General features: G+C 33.8%; 1 protein-coding gene across 9 annotated transcripts in view; it reads left to right on the top strand.

Annotated features, from left to right (window-relative positions):
- The window catches only part of inpp4b (inositol polyphosphate-4-phosphatase type II B), a 177,119-nt gene that overhangs the window by 61,555 nt on the left and 100,215 nt on the right, over window positions 1-15,349 (top strand). The gene's annotated exons all lie outside the window — the stretch shown is intronic.

The following is a 15,349-nucleotide window of genomic DNA, read 5'->3' as shown; positions in this document are numbered from 1 at the left end:
ACTATTGAGGTGATTGGGCCTGGTACCTCGGAAATTATATATACAAGTTTAGAAACTGGGATATTTCCAAACATTTTGAAACAGGCATTTGTGCAGCCTTTATTAAAGAAACCACATTTGGACGCGACTGTTCTGGCAAACTTCAGACCAGTATCTCATCTTTCATTTTTATCTAAAATTTTAGAAACAATTGTTTTTTATCAATTAAATAACTTTCTAGAAGAACACAAGATCGGTGAAATCTACCAGTCTGGTTTCAAGAAACACCACTCAACTGAGACAACCCTTGTAAAAGTTTTGACTGTTGATGCTGGAAAATCTGCTGTGTTAGTTTTATTAGATTTAACCGCTGCTTTTAACACAACTAATCACTCAGTGGTGCTCTCACGTTTGGAGGAGTATGTTGGGGTTCAGGGGAAGGTCCTGGAGTGGTTTAAATCCTATCTGACTGGTAGAAGCATTGTAGTGAAGATCGGGACATGTTCCTCTAGATCAGCACCGATCATGTGTGGTGTACCACAGGGCTTCATTCTTGCTCCCATTTTATTTTCTCTCCATAAGATTCTTTTGGGAGATATTTTCAGGAAACATGGTATTAAGTTTCACTGCTACGCTGATGATGTACAAGTGTATCTGCCACTGTCACATGAAAATGGTTTAGAACCTCTTTTGGCCTGTCTTTTAGATCTTAAAACATGGTTGTAGGGCTGCAACTAACGATTATTTTGATAATCGATTAATCGGACGATTATTTTTTCGATTAATCGATTAATCGGATAGAAATTAAATTAGATTTTTTTTTATTATAACTAAATAAAACCGTAAATCAGGGTATTTATGTGTAAAAGTGTACTTTAAAAAGTGCAAAAGCCACACATTGAGTTTTACTAATATCAATATTTGCATTGTTTTTAATGATAATTGCTGATGGCAAGTTGACAAACATGATTATTGTTAAAAAAATGATATCCAACATATTATGTTTTAACACAATTTTTGTTAAAACAAATTTACACAGACATGTTGTTCAGATGTGAATATCTGAACTAAAAACAAACTAAAAAAATCTAAAATATATAATTCATTTAATTTTTATTTAAAATTAATTATATATAAGGAATATAAGGATAAAGAATATAATATATATTATATATAATATATAAAAGAATAATATAAGGATAAATTGATTAAATAAATATAGAAAGACTGAAAACAATTGTGTGAATGTAGAGCCGCAGTAGATCGCGTTTGAAAAACAATTAAAACTTAGTAGACAAATGCTATAAAAAGAGAACGGAATGGAGGTAACGTTACCCAGCAAGCTAACAGGCTTGAGTAAAGGACAGGAGAAATTATGCATTAGTGCACAAGCATTCGCTGAAAACCACTGAGTACAGTGACTAAAAAACAATATTTTACTGCTGCTGTTATTAACTGCCTTTATATTTAGTGCTTCTCTCCAATAGTATCCAGCTGCAGACCCGCAGCACCACCAGTTTCAGAACCCCAGCGCCAGAACCGGAAGTAAGGGGCGGAGCTTACATTCTAAACCGAGTAACGCCACCTAACGTTTTGGAGCGTAATTTGCTTAGACACGAAACGTCATTATTACACCGAAATGTCATACTTTATACTTATTATAATGATACATTAAGGTATAGTACAATAAGCATTTAAAACATTGATTTTGTGTAATATAATTCTATATAGTTATCCGTTTTATTGTATTATGAGAGTTACTTCCTGATCGTGAAAATAATGCTTGAAACTTATGGTCATTTTATATAAAATATACTTTATTTCACAAGAACATGTGCAGCATGCATTTTTCTTTATGTAAAATAATGTCAAAAATCTAAAAAGAGAGAGAAAATCCGGCATTGTTTTAAAAGAAACCATAAAAATGTACCGTACTTCAAATAATAGCCGAGTCCCAAATAGACGATTGTCTCTTTACAAGCCTGGTGTGGCTGCAGGTCTGGGTAAATATAAGTCATATTTCATAAATCACCTCTCAAATAGAGGTCGGGTCTGTTTTTTAGTTTCAGGTTGTATTAAATCTTCTAAAACCCGTCAGATCGTCCGCTTTTTGGCGGAATAGAATGACTGCTGCGCATGACAGGGCGCTTAACGAGCAGAGAGAGAGAGAGCCCCGGCCGCGCGCGCGCACTCTCACGTCTACAAACAACACGAGCACTGTCTTGCTCTTTATTTGTCACATACCAGTTATAGTTCATACAACGAGCAGTGACTCACTGTGTAATAAAACATACCCTAAATATTATTTAAAAGGTGCAACAATTTTTTATATTTTTAAATACTTGCAAAAATAACCATGCTTGTGTCATTGTAAATAATTCCGCCCCTCCCTCACTTCCGGTTCTGGCACTGGGGTTCTGAAACTGGTGGTGCTGTGGGTCTGCAGCTGGATATATCTCCTTCGCTTTGTAAAGACCGTTTTAATTTAACCTATTTCTGTGGTAGCGCTATTTTAATCCATCACTTACGTTGCGAGCGAACTGATTGCGCAACCTGATGCTCGAGACAAAATACAGACATCCCAAGATCCCGGAAGTCCCGGGAGTCTCCCGCATATTGATTGCGGCTCCCTGATGCCCGCGAATTAGTTCAAACTCCCGAAATCTAGGGCGCGCAAGCAAGAGCGCGCATGCGAGACAGAAGAGACTGCTCCAAACCGTGTAGCGCGCGCGCTCTGCAGAGCGCCTGAGGGAGAGAGACCTTGCGTGTGTGTGCGTACCAGTAAACGCTCCCCGTGACGTAAGCAGACCAACTAATCGATAATGACATTCGTTGACAACGATTTTCATAATCGATTATAATCGATTTTATCGATTAGTTGTTGCAGCCCTACATGGTTGACGTCGAATTTTTTACATCTAAATAAAAAAACAAGACTGAGATCATAGTTTGCGGTTCTAGTGGAGCCAGGGGTACAACACAATTAGACTTTGGCTCTTTGTCACCCCACGTCAAAACATGAATTTGAAATCTGGGTGTAAATATTGACAGCTCTTTAAAACTGTTGTAAAGTCAAGTTTCTTTCACTTACGCAATCTAGCAAAGATGAAATCATGCTTGACGTTTAACGGCCTTGAAACCACGATCCACGCTTTGATAACATCCAAACTTGACTATTGAAATGCGTTATATATGGAAATTAGTCAGTCATCTATTTCCCGTTTACAAAAAGTTCAAAATTCAGCTGCTAGACTTTTAATGGGGATAAAAAAACGTGAACACATTACTCCGACCCTGATGTCCTTGCACTGGCTTCCGGTTTATTATAGGATTGATTTTAAACTTCTGTTATTGGTGTGCAAATCCCTGCATGGACTCGCACCGGCTTATCTGTCAGATCTTTTAATTGAATATCAGACTGGACGAAATTTGAGATCCACGACTCAGAAGCTACTCAAGATACCCAGGACACATCGGAATCAAAAAGGAGATCGCGCCTTTTCTGTAGCAGCGGCTAAACTTTGGGATAGTTTACCTAAATATATTAGAGATATTTAAAGGACAACTTAAAGCACATCTGTTTTCAATAGCTTTTAATCAGTGATAATTTTACTAGGCTATGTGTTGCATATGTGATGCTGCTTTTTAGATTTGACCCTTTTCTCCTTCTTCGTTCTGTGTTATATTGTAAAGCACTTTGGTCAACTTGTGCTGTTTTAACTGTGCTATATAAATAAAGTTACTAATGCTATAAGATTTTTTGCATTTTCATGACACACTGAATTTCCCGCATATCCTCATTACTTCGGTGTAATAAAATGAATTGTAAATAAATAAAACTATACTGTTGATATTGTATTAATACTTAATTATGTTTTATAATCTACTGTTTATTTGTTTTATTACAGTAATGAGAATCATATTTTTGAAGAATGGGAATAGCAAACAAACTCTGGACATATTATGGTAATGAGAATTCGGGGAGGAAATATAATTATTTCCACAAACATGTCAAAAACATCTTAATTGTCTTAAATAATTGTCTTAAAAGGCTTATATTCTATAAATATATAGTTTCTTATATTTTATATTGGTATTTTGGGCTGAAATAAAACATCATGGGATTCACTTTATTTTATTATTTTTTTGCGTACAATAAAAAATGATGTTAACAGTTTCTCATTTATGTTAGTAAACTTTGTGTCTGTATTTTGTATAATTTGTACCACTTTCCCAGCTAACAAGGCAAGATTCTCTCAAAGTTATGAACAAACATTGTTCCAGTAACGTTAATAGAAAGGTTTTTTAATGTTACCACTCAATTCGTAATTTTCCCGAGAACATTCTAAAGTAACTTTCCTATTATGTTTGCAGAATGATAAAATTACAATGTTCCTTTAACGTTCGAATAACCAAGAAAAATCGTCCAATTTTTTTTTTTTTAACTGACATTTTGAATATTCAGAGAACATTCTTAGAACATATTTTTTGTTACCTGGAATCATATAAATAAGTACCGGTATTATAATTACATAAAGATTCTGAAAGTTTCTTACCCTCTTTTTAACAACAGACAGTACTAGACTATTGTGCAAAAACAATCTAGCTACTGTTAATTTGTTTGAAAGTCTGGTTAACATGATACATGATATGATATGATACGATACAATACGATACAAGTTTTGGACAGCTTACATATAACCCATAACGACTGACAAACATTTCTTTAGTAGGAGGAGTAGTCTTGTACTTTCCATCACACCGAGTGTCTTTGAATGCTTCATTATGTACGTATGTGTGGGTGAGGTGTTAAATATTAATGCTTTGGTTTGAGGCATTCTTCACAGACACTAAAGCCTTTTAGAGTTTCATAAAAAAAAAGCCATGTCCCCGCATGCCTTATTTTTAAGACTGAGAGCGTACCTTTTAGCTGTTTCCGTCCAGCCCCACACAACAGGGTATTTATAGTCTCTGGTGCCTTTTGCTCACATTGCACTGCAGGAAGCTTGACATTTTGACTGGCCTGAGATACTTTCACATCCACGACCACAGGGCAGGACCTTCAGCTGTGAAGGTGAGCTGTTTTTTTTGCATCTTAAGTTGCTGGTGGTCTCTGGTTTGGGTGAGATTTGGACGTTTTTTAGCTCTGTGTTGGATTTTTTCCGATGTTTAAGATGTCGTGGAGTGTGGTCTGAGGGAGCTTGTCTGCTGAGTCTATTGTGAACTTGCTGAGCTGTTATAACAAGTAACTTGTGAAAATACATTTTCCACAGCGTTGAAAAACTGTGAAGAGAAACATGCAAAGCGTCTTTTCTCAAGGGGAGCTGCTGAAACATGCAGTGATGAGTCAGGGATTGTCAGTGATGTTTTAAAGACACTGATGGTGATGTGGGCGTGGCCACTTACACCTCATGCAAATTAATAAGTGATGTGCCGACTACCAATAGGCTTTTTGAGCTGTTATTATTTAATGTACACTCCACCACTGAAACACTTTTGAAATTGTGATCGCTTTGTTCACATATCGCGGCAAAAAATAACGGCAATGATAATTCCTAAGGCTAGCAAACTGTTGGATCTGATTTTTGAGCATTTTGACTGCGGTCCTATTCACACACGACCTACTAACAACTGGATGTATGAAATGGTTATCAAACATTTTTTTATATTATTTTCACGATTTGGTTTTGGTTCTTGTCTCATGTCATTTTTCTGTGTCTCGTCATTGGTTAATCGTCTGATCATTGTTCACAGGTGTTCCTCCTTGTCTTGTAATTTGTGTATTTAAGCCCTCATTTTTGCCCTGTGTCTTGGTTGAGTATTGAATGTTTCCTGTCTATGTTCTTGTTTTGAGTTTCCAGTTTCATGCCTTTGTTTTATGATGTTTGTTGTGTTTGATGATGTTTTCTTGATCATGTTTTCAATGTTTGATCATGTTTTCTTAATAAATTGCATTTGGGTTCTCATTTCAACTTGCCTCCCGTGGATATAATCGTTACAATTATTTTTGATTTTAATTTTAGATTTTATTCCAAATTTTATATTATTTGTTTTATAATATAACACCAGTTATATTAATATTATTTGAATGTTGTTGACTGATTTATATAAATATTATTATTTTAAGGTTATCAGCTAGTATTTTATATAGTTTATATAGTTATTTATTATATTATACATCACCATTTATATTAATATTATTGTTTTAAGATTATCAACTGAAATGTTTTATATTACCATTTTTATGGTTTATATTATATTATTATAATATATCACACAAATTATGTTAATATTATTATTTTAAGGTTATGGACTGATATTTTTATAGTTTTTTATTTTTATATTTGATTCAAAATTTTTAATTATTCTTTTTTTATATATCACACCAATTATATTTATATCACTATTTTAAGATTATCTACTGATAAGTTTTTTTTATTATTATCATACCAATCATATTTATTTTCAAATGTTTGAAAATAGAAAATACAAAAACGATTTACATTTTTTTTTTTGGTCGTTTCAATTTGAGCATTTATCAGGTAACTTGTTTCCCATTAAATGACTCTTAACTGCTCAAGCAGAAAAACAAAAGTATAAGTAAAAATAAGGCTCAAACCAATTATCATTTTAATTATTTTGTTGGTGGCCTGTTTCTAGAAGCATGCTTGACCTTTTTGAATATTTTAAAATATTGAATATAAAACAATATTGATTGGGTTTTTCAGCTGCCAATAAGACTGAAACACTCTCTGTTTGGATTCTACACATTTTCCCACAGATTTGCCCAACAAAATTGAGAAAATGTGACAAAAAAAAAGTAATCAGACTCCATCTGCGCCGCCTCATGAGCCAATTCACAGCTCGCTTTTGAACATATTATTTCATAACGAAATAACTGAATATAACAGAATTAGCAGGTACAGGGAACGTGTGAATCTATTTGATAATAGAGCACAATTACTGCGCTGGATTGTGACGAGCTCAATGCCTGGCTTCCTGTTTTCTGCACCAGTGACTGGCTCTCTCATTCGATTGCCATTGATTGGAGCTTGCCTCACAAAATGCCTTTGCAAATTGACTCACAACCACAAGCAGGGCGTACATAATGAAGCTTTATGGAAATGAAAGACTGCACCAAATACAGAGCCTCGATTCAAAAGCTGGCAGAAACCGTGCGGCATAAGATCCTCGAAGAGAACGGATTTTATTGCTGGGGGAGTTTAATCTCTAAATGTTTACCTGAATTCACTAGTTTATACATTTCATTTTGGCATTCAGTGGGCGAATCTCATGAAAACATGTCCAGGTCACATTTCACCTCAATATTTAAACACAAAAAAGAAAGCAATTATATATTGTATAAAGAAAAGTCTGTTTCAAACACCATTTAAAAATGTACTTTATTTATTTAGTTATTTATCAAAGCTTATTCTCAATCTAATGTCTGTAGAGCGATGAATTGAAACATACTACTTCATTATAACTTCAAATCAATAGTTATAAATATTTTACAATTTAGTTGTGATTTCATTTTATTTATTTTTTATTTAGTTATTAAATGTTCTTATTTATTTTTTCTTATTTATTTTCCTCCAGTCATTCTTTCTTATTATGGTAGTAGGTTTGTGGTAATGCAAACTATCATGTAAATAATATCACAATTTGAAACATCTAAATGTAAAAATAGACTGAATATACTTGCTAAATATTTAAACAAAAAAGAAAGCAATTATATATTGTATAAAGAAAAGTCTGTTTCAAACACCATTTAAAAATGTATTTTATTTATTTATTTATCAAAGCTTTTTCTCAGTCTAATTTCTGTAGAGCGATGAATTGAAACATAATACTTCATTATTACTTCAAATCATTAGTTATAAATATTTTACAAGTAGGATTTAATTTAATTTATTTATTTATCAAAGCTTATTCTCAATCTCATTACTGTAGTGCAATGAATTAAAACATAAAACCAGTACTTCATTATTACTTCAAATCATTAGTTAAAAATATTTTAGAATTTAGTTATGATTTCATTTTATTTATTTTTTATTTACTTATTTAGTTATTAAATGTTCTTATTTATTTTCCTCCAGTAATTCTTTATTATTATGAGGGTGGGTTTGTGGTAATGCAATATATCATGTAAATAATATCACAATTTGAAACATCTAAATGTAAAAATAGACTGAATATATTTGCGAAATATAATTTCTTATCAACTTTTGGGTTAACTTAACTTTACAATTGTTTTAGGGTTAAGTAACCTTTCCTCATAATACATTCTAACATTTCACTTTAATGTTGGTTTTAGCTCATTGTTGTATTGCCTGTTTTTTTTATACATTAAAGGTAGTGCATCAAACACTGTCACGTATAAATACTTTACAGTTTAATTAAGATTTTTTTTTTTCACCACATTAATGTTTTTTTCTTATGGAAGTAGGTTTTGTGGAAACATTTCTTATTCCTTTTGATTTTACCATTAAATATGACCCAGACGTGTTCTTGACAGGTTTCATATTAATAATGAGCCCTAATACTGATCGCACATACACACACACTGACCTATTTCTCAACTAGCCTTTTTAAAACATCACCATGTTTCTAAATGAAACACGGAGCCTGTAACGCACAGTTATACATAACATGACCTCGTTTGAGGCTGAGATTTTAAAAGCCCTCGGAAATCAAGTGACGAATGACCTTTCTCATCGCTCCACATCATCCATCAGAAATATACTGAGCGCAGAGAGAAAGCTCTCACCCCAGCGTGCAAATGCAGCATGATTTTACAGTCAATTCCATTCATTTTATATGTACCGCTTCGGGATGTAACGATACCCGTCATGATTTGATACATATCACGATACTGAACTCACGATGCCATATTATTGCAAAACTCTGCGCTGTTGATTATAATACAATATTTTTATTACATTGTGGGTGTAAATGAATAGGCTTGGACTTGGTGCTGGAAACCCAATGCACAGGACAATAGAGACACCAGAGTAAAAATATTCATGAAGCTAAAAATACAGAATTATTTGAGACGAATATGCTTGCAATCTCTCTCTGACTAGATATATTTAAAATAATGCTGGCCACTTTTTTACTGTTAACATAAGATATTTGGCATTATCAGGATCCACAAATACTCCAAAATTGCATTAGTATACATTATATTCAACATTGTATATAGTAGTTTAATGTAGTACTGACACTAAAACTGTGAAAACTTTTTTCTCGCACAGAAATTTTTCATTTTGGGTGAATTATACACAATATATATCGTCACTATCCATGACATTGATTAGGGCTGGGAGAAAAAAATTGATTCACCTAGCTATCACGAATCTTTTTTTTTTACGATTCTAAAATCGATTTTTTTTATTCCAGAATCGATTCAGTTGCTTTATCTTTGTCCTTGTTTGTAGATGAGCTTGACAGAAGTTAGCCACTTTCGTTCCAACAGAGGATGAAGTGTCGTTATCTATGAGTGTTGAGTGACGTAATATCCCAAGTGGACGCGTGAAGAGACGTGAGACTGAAAGCACTGAAAAGCTCTCGCGCTACTCATATACTGAGAGAGAGATAGAGCTGCACGATTTATCTTTAAAAGACTGATCTCTATTCAAACATCCACGCGATCTTTCAATTCGTCTGTCTATTCAACTTTGACAAAATCATATCGCAACATTCAAAACTGTGTTGACGCTGACGTTATCGGTTTTACAGACTTAACTTAAAATTTACAGTAATAAACCGTATTTTATTATCTGATGTAATGTTAATTTACGGACCTATTGAAGTATTAATTTCTGTTTTGTAACATTGTAATACACTGACAACCAACAATCATCACAGCAGTGACGAGAGTCACATGATAAATCAAAGCTCATGACAAGCAATTTTCCACAAGAAAGTTAATACTACTATATAGAAGCTGCACAGTGTCATTCGCACAAACATTAAACACCATCATGGTATCACACATGAAATTTTAAAAATGCAATTAACATTAATTTAACATCATTAAATGTAACATAAAACCCTAATGTACAACTGATTAGAAAAAAACTATGAAGAAACATAGTTATTTCAACAAAAATACTTCAAATGTGAAGTGTCATGCAGGGAATTGTGGGAATTTTAATTTACGGTTATTTATAAATACAATGAGTTTTCTTTTTCACTTTTAAAAACTGTAAATTTAACTGTATTTTACAGTAAAATTACATTAAATGTAGCATTAGATCTATCACAGTTATTTACCGTATATAGTAAGGAAACTTTCTGTTAACCAGGTAACGGTTTTGCACTGTAGCATTTTTACAGTCTTTTACCGTTAAAATCACGATCATTTTTCGATATATTGTGACACGATATATTGTTACACCCCTAGTTCCACTGTAAAAGAACAATAGCAAGGAGGTTGGTTGTTAATAAAAGAGCTGTTGCATGCATAGCGTCTGTTTATAAAAGACTGGAAATCCTCCAAAACAAGCATCTGCTCAGTGGATCTCTACCGCTCTCTCAGTGTGTCGACTCTCTGATTGAGACGGCCACCCGAGTGCAGTTACTGCTGAGTCATGGGGAAACAGAGGGAAGAAAGGCTCGTTCTTTTGCACAGACCCAGAGCAGCTCTCGCTCATTCCCTCTCCAGAATTGTGCCAGCATTACTCATAGAGACAATCTATTTATAGTGCCGCCCAGCTCTTTATGTAGGTCAAAAATCGGAGGATTTCTCCGCAGGTGGACTGAGACTTGTGGGGGAGAACTAGACGGAGCTTCACAACTACTGAAGGAGTCGACTAGCAATGTCCGATTCGTGGATGAATCGTTCTTTTGAGTCGGATCGTTTCAGTCATCGAAGAACTCAAGCAGTTTTTGAGTGAACTTGCGAGTGGAAAAATTTAAAGCAACAGTCTCTTATAAATGAGTCGAGAAAAAATACCAAGAATCAAGATTGTATGAGTTTTATCTACATGTGTGCGAAATGGAGTTGGTTTTAATAAACAGAATTTTATTTATGCTAAAAAAAAATTCAGCCAAGGATGCAAATGAATGTCAGTATTGTGTTATGTACTGTAAATGTATATTTAGGTTTTCTAAATAATTTTATTTTGAACCTGACTTGAGCAGCACATACATGTATAATTTATTTTTATTTTACTTTATTATTTTATTAATTTTTAATTTAGTTTTGTATTTTATTTCATTTATTTAATTTAGCTTTATATTTAGGCTAAGTATTTTATTTTAAATGTATTTATTTTATTTTTTTAATTTAGTTTTGTATTTACTTTTTAAATAATTTTCAGTGATGTTATTTGTACTGTAAATGTATATTAGCCATATTTAGCTTTATATATCATTTTAATTTGAACCTGACTTGAGCAGCTCATACATGTTTTATTTTATATTTGTATTTTACTTTATAATTTTATTTATTTATTTTATTTATTATGGATTTTAACATAGCTCTAACATCTAAAACATCCTGCAAAGTTTTAAATCTCTGGCCAATCAGAGCGGAGTAGCTTGCGGAAAGGCGGGATTTAGAGAGATTGATTCATCTGACGAGTCGTTTGAGAATCATTGAAAATGTGGTGATGTGCAAATGTATATTATGAGAAAATGAAACAGTTTTTTGACCTTTGATGCATGTAAACCTGTTGTAGGAGACTCCAGAACAACATTAGGAAACTTTAAAATAGCATAATAGGGGCACTTTAATCATTTTTTATTTAGCTTTGCATTTAATTTAATTACATTTTCACATTTTGAATTTAGATTTAATTTATTTTTTAAAATTTGTTTATTCTTTTCTTTGACGGTAGTCAGGGAAAACTAAACCGTTGAACTCAGTGACCTTGAGCAAAAGCAGCCGTTTGCACATGGCATTCTTAATTCATGAAACTGAATGGCAATGCTAACGGAGATGGTTGACACAGACCAAGAGTGTCGACTGGTGAAGAAGTGAGGCTGGTTTCAAGCATTCCGCTCAAGTATTTCTTTTCAATGTCACTCTTCATTTAGCTCTTCTCGACTCTTGAATATCATGTATAAATTCAGCCTTCTTCAGTAACCTCAGATCCTCTCTGTGTGAAAAGCACTGTGTACTTGATACCCTCTAGCTCAAAATAAAGACATGTTGTATGTATTTTTGAGAGAGAAATATTCATTCTAGCTCTCTTAATTGACTGTGCTGTTAGTTGCAGTGGGAAATAGTGTCACAGTCAGCTGTGAGTTTAAAGGCATCATAAATCATCAAGCCTTGTGATGCTGTATGTGAAAAGATTTATAGTCCCCACCACTGCTGCTTTCCTTTGCCCATTTTTACACCATGCAGGACTTCGGTACATGATACATGTATATAACTAACTTAAAAGATGCTCAAGTCTCCATTATTAAATTGAAAATATCACATTAAAGCGTGCAACGACTTGGGCTGTTTCTGTGAAGTTAAAAGTAACAAGGAAGCAGTACAATCTTGTGATATTGATTTTATACAGTCCAATGAACAAGACTTTAGTATTCAGTAACTAGGCTACAATATTTGTTTGTTTTTTACATTATATTTTGAACAAAAATAATTTTTAAACAAAACCACATCAGAACCATCAACACACTGGTGGCATTTAGTTTTTCTAAATGAATCAGCGTTTTAAGCAAATCAATTGAATGAATGATTCAGTGACTTGCTGTGTCCCAATTCCCTACTTGCACTACGCCATAAAATACGTACTCTTCTTGTGAAGAAAAAGTACATACTTTTGGGTGTGTAGCAGAAGAGTGGACAAGCTTTGGGACAAACCATCACGTCATAAAATTGCATGTTTACGCATTTCTGTCACCGTAAACTGCCCTGTCAGTCATCTAGTCTCAGTTAATGTCCTCCAAATTTCATTTCACTAAATTTCCTGCCGTATTGGAGAGAAAAGAAGCGCATTGATCTTCCTGTTGTGGGTCTTTCATACGGAAAACTCTCTTCATATTAATGCATAATGAGGCATTTAAAAGCTAATGGCCAAACTGATCTTTATAAAACTTCACATTGTTGTTGCAGATGAAATATAACACGAATAACATTAAATAGAATTTTTTTTATATCAGGATAAATATTGAGTACACGTCGCTCAAATCCTTTTATCTAAAGCTCTCTACTTAACCGGATGCGCACATCCGCCATGTTTTCGCCATCCGCCATGTTGCCTTCAGAAACCTATTTGTCATTGTAAGTCCACAAGACCATACGTGCATATAACGCGTGGTATTTGGGCCAGGGCCTGTGTACGGATCCACATTTCGAAAATCTACAAGAAATTGTAGACCATCCGGGGACTTTTGGCATACTCTTTTACACATGCTTTGGGACACACTTATTCTAATCTCACATACTATGGATAGTATGGACATTGGGACGCAGTGACTCACTTCTTAAATGAATCTTTGTTCGATAACGAATCGGTTGAATCGATGATTCAATTATGAAGAAGGTCATTTGTCGCCACCTATTTCAGAAATATAATAAAATCCCATCCACTATATGTGTACCAAAAAGTGTTATTTATTCCTGTGACCAAAGCTGAATTTTACTCCAGTCTTCAGTGCCACATGATCCTTCAGAAATCATTCTAATATGATGATTTGATGCTCTAGAAACATTATATGATAATAATGATTATTATCAGTGTTGAAAACAGATAATAATCATTGAAAACACGGTTTCCACATATTTCTGTGGAAACCGTGATACATTTTTTAGGATTCTTTTATGAATAGAAAGTTATAAAGAACAGCTTTTATTTGAAATAGAAATTTTTTTGTAAGATTTTAAATGTCTTTACTGTCACTTTAAATCATCCTTCAGTAGTGTGTGTGCATATATATATATATATATATATATATATATATTGCTCATTTTAATTTCACATTGGTTGGCAAGTACAAGCATCTTTTAAACTTGTGGTGTGTGTTATAGCGCATAAACTTGAAAAAAAAGATGCTCTCGCATGACAACGTACGTACTGTAGTGATGCTGACTTTGAGATGGAAATACAAGCTAGTAAAAAATAGTACCACAATGTTATAACTTGCTCTGCCTCTGAAACGACTTTCCTTTTCAACTAACCGCATGAAGCCCTCTTACTTTATTAACCCCTCAAACCATCAAGCTCCATTTTTGCTTTATAATGACTACTTGTCGCTCTATAATTAATCCCCAATGGATAAAAAGTCCTTGCATTTCTTTCAATCATTAAATATCCAGAAATGTGCCACATTACAGAAGTAAAATGTGTTGCTAAGAGCGCCTCATTCAGATCTATTAGCATACACCGCTAGCTCTTCTCATAACAACGCTCTTTGATTTACTGTTGTCATAAAGAGACCCAGGGCCAATTAGATTTGTCTAGGTCATGTTCATGGATGGGTAATTTGCCAATGCACCTCTGAAGGCTGACTGGATGTCTTTTTCTCTCCTCCATGACTCAGTCGAGCTTCAAAGTTAATTTAAGGTCAATCGTAACCTCAGATATCAGACTCGATCCAAGTCTGCTGGCACACGAACAGCCACAGCTGGGGTTTGATCTGCTCGTGCCAAACCTGTGGCCGGTTACTACTGAGAAACCGAGTAATCTTCCTTAATCAATGCTAATGTCTTCAGGATATCAACTACGGGCTTAGGGACCTTACTGAGGCCGCAGTGACCCTACTTGAGTCTTTTACATGACATTTTTTAATCTGATCAGTCTAGAAATCATACACCCAACGTTTTGCTAACGTACCCATTAAGTTATGAAAATGTTATTTCTGAATGCTCTCTGAACATTCAAAAAGTCCAGTTTTTAAAGGTTTTAAAAACGATTTTTGTTTCTTGGCTTTGCGAACGTTAAGGGAACATTCCGTTTTATCATTTTGAAAACATTATGGGAAAGTTACTTTTTAATGTTCTAAAGTATGTAGTAATGTTTAATAAATGATGAACATCCAACAGAAAAAAAAACATTCCATGAAGGATGTAATATACACGACTAGAAAATTACTTTTTACTTAACTTTACTCTAAAATGTTTTATTTTAAAGATGATGGGTGTTATTGTCTATGTGGTGTTTTTAATATGCTTTAAGACAAACCATGTGCAAATTCATAAGTCAACACCATTGCTGAGTATTTTCTGCTTAAAACTGCAGTGAACCAAAGACAATCTCAAAAGCACGGTTTGAAATCGCTGGTGATTCTGACGTCACAAACATGTAACCAATCCCGTCAATGTGGGGGCAGGGTAGGACTCATGTGATTGAGTTGGGGAAGAGACCAATTAGCATATTCATGAATCAACGTATACTAAATGAAGCAAGGC

This window comes from Siphateles boraxobius, unplaced genomic scaffold (genome assembly GCF_051911475.1).
Source record: "Siphateles boraxobius isolate OS27281-9 unplaced genomic scaffold, OSU_SipBor_1 29, whole genome shotgun sequence".
Classification (NCBI taxonomy): domain Eukaryota; kingdom Metazoa; phylum Chordata; class Actinopteri; order Cypriniformes; family Leuciscidae; genus Siphateles; species Siphateles boraxobius.
Note: the sequence above shows the minus strand (reverse complement) of the source record. Positions and strands in the feature narration are given on the sequence as shown.